Raw genomic sequence first — 6,561 nt, 5'->3', positions numbered from 1 at the left:
CACACAGAATACAAGGTTGAAAGCTCCAGTTTAAAAAGGAAGTGATTCATTTTTACTTATAGCCATGATAAGCACCCAGTAGTTCATGAAAAGCATTCACTCAGACTTATGTAAGAATTATTTAATCTTATATAATGCTCTTGTTGTGCCAAATCTTGAGAGTTAATGAAAGGACAAATAAAAGCAGCAAGCATGCATGACTGAGTTGGAACATGAACTGTCCATCTACTACTCCTATCTTTTAAGAAGGAAAAAAAGCAATCTTTTTGCAGGAGACAATATCTGTGCTTTTAAGAAAAAAGTTTTGACACGTATATATGAGATGTAGAGGAATTGAAGCATAGTGTACAAGCCACTTGGAAGGGTTTCCTGGGTACTTGCTTAGTCACAGATTCCTGTAATGTGAACCTTGAGTAACATGATTGTAGCAAGCAAAAATCTGTTTCAGAGCTAAGGGCTTCCAGCAGACATTAAAATCATGAGCAGAAAGCAAGTATTCCCCTCTATTTGTTTTACTGTTTCAGCATACAGATAGAACAAGAACAGATAGTCAACTTAAGGAACAGCAAACACCAAAAAAACGGCTCAGGTTCAGAAACCTGAGCACCTATTGAGAATGTCTCTGGTTTTGAACTTGAGCTTTCAGAAGTAGAATGTATCTTCTGGTGTTCAGCCAGGGAGATTGACACCACACCTCATGGAAAAAAAAGAAAAAAACCAAAGTTTTAGGTGTCATTCTACTTCATTAGCATGGATGCTGCTGTAAGAGCTGCAGCAGTAGAACATTCTGTGCATAAAGGCAAGGAAGCTCAAATCAAACAGGATGGGTTTCAAGAATGCCTTGCAAGGAACACCAGCATTTGCTGGTTCTTGGATTGTGTAAGGAAGGTCAGACAAAGCATTAATTTTTTTTTGCTAGGGATAATTTGGTCACTTCAAGTAAACGGACTTGGAAATTTGTGAAGTATGACTGAGAAGGGTCCATAAAATGCTAAAACACAAAAGCATTTTTATAAAAAACAGCCAAAGAAAACTTTTTGAGCTTGTGTGATTTTCCTTAAGTTGTTAACTGTTAATGCCAAATACAATTACTTTGAAACAAATTTGCTGTGATGTCTAAGAGGAGGAGCCCAAGGGAAATGTTAGCCAAGGAGACACAGAACAGCTGACCTGTTGGTATGTTACTGAACACTGTGGTTCAGAACACTAGCTTCACTCCCAAATGCACTGTTATAAAAAGTCTAAGCAGAAGGTAGTGGAGAATATTCTCAGTAATTTTTTCCTTATCACTGGTCATGAAGGATGGATGGAAGGCAGCGCATTATGAAATTACTCACTAGTGAGCTCAGACAGGAGACAGCCTACAGAAGTGATCAGAGAATTCTAGTATTTATTGATTTAAACTGGAACCATAGCACCAAGTGAACACAGACTGTCTCAAAGGGTACCTGATTATCTGTTATGTTCTGAAATAGGCTGCCTTTATCTTCAGGAATGCCCATCAGCTGTCCAAGAAATAAGGTATCTAACAACATACTTCAATTGCTCCTCTTAGAGTGAAAGCCTGACATCAGCACATGTGTCCCCCAATGTGCAAGTTAAAGTGGCTAAACTCTGAGACATGGAAGAGTTCTCTCAGCACTTCCCACTACAAAGGCAACTGTGATCAAAAGAGTTGACCATTATTTGCCAGCACTGCTTTTTGAGTCATAGTCCATTTTATCTGCTCTCTGGCTGTGCTGTCAAGCTGTCATGGTTTAACCCCAGCTGGCAGCTAAAGTGCCACACTCCAGCTCACTCGCTTTCCACAGTGGGATGGGGAGGAGAATCAGGAAAGATAGGTGGAAATGTTCTCTTGACAATGATCTTTCGAGGTTGGATTTAACCAGGTTAGTTAGGCACCTTCCTGTCTCTTCCCTTAAAAATTAAAGTGACACTTGTAGGACAGACTAAAGCATTCTTCATCTTAAATACGGGCACCATAAAAATTCCACTTTTTTTCTGCTGCAGACTGTCTGTAATTTCAAGGCAGGATATCTGTCAGACCTATATCTTGGCTGCTGTTCTGGACTAGGAAATTCCATTGCCAAACACAGATGTTTGGTGCAGGAAGATAAACAGAGAGCAGGATCATTAGATAATATTTTTGCTCTCCCTTTTCCCCCTCCATTCAATGATCTGGTTTCTCAGTGTTGCTCTAGATTTTTTTAGAAAAAACTGATCTTAGATAAGGAAAGGTCTTGATGACAGACACACCTTCAAGTAACAGGTTTAGGTGCCTCATGGTGAAACACCTCTGAGCCTCTGTACTCAGTGCAGGTAGGCTCCAACCTGTGGAGTTTCCAGTCATATTTGTGATTTCTAATAATGCCAGGTGGTTTTTTTTCCCCTCCTGGATCTGGCAGCAGAGCTGTAATAAGATGACAAACCAGTTTCCCCCCACTCTCGGCAGTAAGGAAACACTGCATCCATGCTGCACCAACCATGCTCAGCTAGGCTGCCCCAGCTGAAGCAGCTGTGTTTCCAGAGTGGAATCTTGCTACTGCTTTATTAGATTATCTCCATCAGTCACACAGTATCAAGTTTTATGACCTGTCACTTCCGAACTCCAGGGCCCCCGTGCCACACGCCTCCCCAGGAACCTGGCCAGGCTTTCCTCCCACAGGACACTTGGCCTCCCTGTACAGGGGCACCACACGCAGCAAGACACAAGGGCATCGGCCAAGTGCCACCTCTGACCTTTCCAAAAGGTTGCTGAAGGGACTGTGCCAAAAAAGATCCACATCTTGATTTTCCTTGTTGCATGGAGTAGTCAGAAGTGTGTCACTGGCCATGGGACAATGTCCCCATGACCCCCCCAGCTGAGCCTGGACCTCTGACCCCAGGGCAGCAGCTCCCTCTGGAGCTGGTACTGCCTCCCTGTTCCTGTCACACCAGAGGTGACAGCTCACCAGAACAGCAAATACAGAGAAACTAAACCAAAACAGAGCTTTTACTTCCTCATCTTGGTGGCAAAGATTCAGGTTTCCTAAAGAAAAGCATGGCAGTTGTCACCAGCCCTCAAAACAGATTTGCTAGGCCTTACAGATCATTTCTGCCTCACTGGAACAAAAGGCAGATCCTGCCATCAGGCAATCCACTTAGTGCTGACAAACAAACTGGGGGACGTGTGGCACCCACCTGAGGAGGGGTGTGTAGGTGTGAAGGGAGAGCAGAATTCTCCACACTCCACTGCCCAGGGACATCCTGGCTGCCCCTGCTCCTGCCTCAGCACTGACCACTGCAAAGAGAGACAGGTCCCCACTGCAGCAGGGGGCAGGAACCAGTGTCAGCATTGCACTGAAGTGTTATCCTAAAGGGATCTGAGAGACACAGTCATGGCAGGGAGCAGGTGTAAGAGTGGGCTTTTCTTACTTTATATCTTTTAAATAAAATAGGGTGTTTCCTTGTCCTGTGTTCACACCTGTGCACAGGTCCAGCTCAATCCAGCTGTAGTCTCCATGGCTCGTCCTTTTCCTAAGTTTGCTGACAGATTCTTCACCATGAAACTATATAGCCAGGGATTGCCGAAGTTATTTTGGTGTAAGTGAAACAGAGTCCTGGGCCTAAGATGAGCAATGCTGTTGTTCATCATTCATGCAGGTATAAGCACTGGAAGGTCACAGAATTTACAAATTCTAGGAGCATTTGCTACCATATTTCTCACCTTTTCTGGTAATGTGCCCAGCCATATCCTGCTCAGGATGGGAATGTGGTGACAAGGACCAACCCTGCTCTCAGCAGAACATGGGTTGCCAGCTGCTGCTTGTCTCACACAGGCAGTGCAGAAGCTCTGCTCTCACAGCTTCTCTTATCCTGAGTGTGTTTGGTTTTAACCTAAGATACACATACAGTCACCTCTCCCTTCCTTTTTAACATAATTGTTCATTTAAAATGTAAGGAATTCAACAAGGAATACCACTTACACACTGTAAATCTGTATTCAGTGAGAAATTTTACCCCAGTTTTATTTTGCACCTTTGGTTACAAAATCAGAGGGGCAGCATCACTTCATCATCAATTCACCCCATGCTGAGCACTAAATTGAAACCTGGACTAGAGAAGAGAGTCATGTGAACCATGAAGATCACACGTGTGACAGATACCATGTCTGCCCCACAGCAGCACTATTACAGACATCTTCCATGGGCTGTTGTAATGGCAGTGTTGGTGTTTCAACTGCATTGAAACAGCCCCTGAAAAACTCCGGGTGAATTGCTGTGGCAGAGTAAAGAGTTTTCATGTTCTCTAAATTTCATCATCCAGGTAAGAATTGCTGTCATTAGCAGATAGATTCTACAGGTTGAAAGGCCCCACAGTGAAGTGTCTGAGTGACAAATGAATGACAAGTTCTGTATTACCAACCTCCTCTTGTTCAGGCACTGAGCAACACCTAGAACGTCCCCCCAGTGGACAAGGCTCCATGTGCCATGGGAGCACAGTGTGAAGATGCTGGCATTTTAAGCGGGTTTCTAGTGCATTAGTTGCACTAATCATCTTAGAGGAGAAGAGGATCTCTATGTGCAGAAAGCCAAGGCTTGTGAGACAAGTAGAAGTTGTGATTTTTCTTAAAGCAGCATCAAGAGCGATTTAAAAACTCAGGTAAAAACCTTCAGCTAAACTCAGAACACTGACACTTTTCAGAAGAGTTTTCACTGCTTTAGTGTCTCTGACCTCCAGTCTACACAGGTGTGGCACAGAGAGAGGTGTACAGAGCAAAAGAGCTGGTGCTGAAAATTCAGCACTACAGGATAGCACATTCCAGGTGTTTTCCTAGGGAAACATCTCCCACTTTCACAATAAAGGAATCTGGACTATCTACTAAGAACACAGTGACACAAACCAATGCACATTAAGCAAGGACAAGTGTGAGTGAGGTTCACATCAAATGCATACAAAACACTAATGCAGGCAATCAAACTCCCTTCCCAACTGCACAGTCCAAGACTCCCTTCCCTGAGCACAGCCATTTGACAAAGAATCTTGCCTGATCCCTTCAGATACACATTTAAGGGAGGACATGATTGTTCAGGATCCTGTGAGGCTTAAAACTATATTTAGCATATTTGTTGTTTGATATTTGATATTTGTTATTTGATATTTGCTGCAGGATTGATTGGATGACAAACAACTACAGTAATAGCTATTGAGACAGACTTGGCACTTGGCAGCAGGGCTGGAGTGGCTAAAATAATACTGTTCTCCATTTATTTTTCCCTAGATGGTTACTGCTGCAAGGCAGCTTGCATTTCATTCCACCTTACAAATATACATAATCTGGAGGTACAACCATCCCACTCACAAAGGCACATTGAAAAGGTCTGCTGGACTCACGACTGGTAATGCCGTCCCTTGCAAGTGTGAAGAACAGAGACATGAACATTTTTTAAACTAGAGCAAATAAAGGTTAGCTTCAACACGCACAGGATTTTGCCTAAGCTGAGAGCAGTTCAGTGGAGTAGAGACACTAATGCCACTGCTCCAGTCCTCTGCAGCTAGAGAAGAAATAGGGCTAGAGAAGGGGCTGTAGGGCCAGAAAGTGTCTAGCAGTGTGTGGTCTAGGAAGAGCTGCTGTCTAAGCAAGTTTCATACACAATGATCAAAGTCACTGTGAGAATTAAATGAGGCTTCCTGCACACCTGCTCAAAAGTCATTTGGCACCAAAGCTTAAATAGCTCTCCAGCCAACTGTACAATGTGTTAAAGACAGTAATCTTCCAATCTAGCCCATCACACCTATCCAAGAATTCATGCACAACCACCCTCCCCTCATCTCTAAACAGTTACCTTATTTATGCAAAATTTAGCTGAACACTATTTATCCTTACACATGTCTTTAAATTATATAATAAAAAAGGAGAGAAGATGCATAATCTACACTTTTTTACAGGATTAACATAATCACTGAAAAGCTTTAGGTCCTTCCCCTGTTACCAGTGATTTCTCCAAACCTTTCAGCATATTAGAGAACACATGCTACCTAATGGCCCCAGCTGGGATTGCAACTGGAACCACCAGGTTTCTGCTGCACACTGACAGCTGGAGTTTGGATTTTGGTTTTCTAATCAGTAATTTCCCACCATCCACAGCCCTACAACCTCTTACCTTCTTGCTCATGAATACTGGCAGGGTTTGAGCCTGTCTGGACAGCTGGAGGAAAGAAGAATCTGCTCATCTAAGAAAAGGTCTCCTGTGGCACACGAGGGGCAGGGAAACTTCAAGCTGTGGTGGTGGGCAGTGCAGCTGCTCTGGGGGAGGCAGGACTGGCCTGAGGTCAGCCAAGTGTGACTTGCAAAAGCCTTAGGGTAGCCAAGGTAAAACCTGACACATTACAGTAACTGCACCTTGCTTTGGAGTGAAATACCGTTGCCTCTCTAAGTATCTCAATATTAAAATCTAAAGATTTTAAGCGAGAAAGAATTTTATTTAAAGTAATTTTTCTTCTTGCTATTAATACAAAATGTGACCAGAGCCCTTGAGAGGTGATGCCTGAGCCAGCCTTTACAGGAGGATATGACCGAGG

Source organism: Sylvia atricapilla, chromosome 9 (genome assembly GCF_009819655.1).
Source record: "Sylvia atricapilla isolate bSylAtr1 chromosome 9, bSylAtr1.pri, whole genome shotgun sequence".
Taxonomy (NCBI): Eukaryota; Metazoa; Chordata; class Aves; order Passeriformes; family Sylviidae; genus Sylvia; species Sylvia atricapilla.
Note: the sequence above shows the minus strand (reverse complement) of the source record.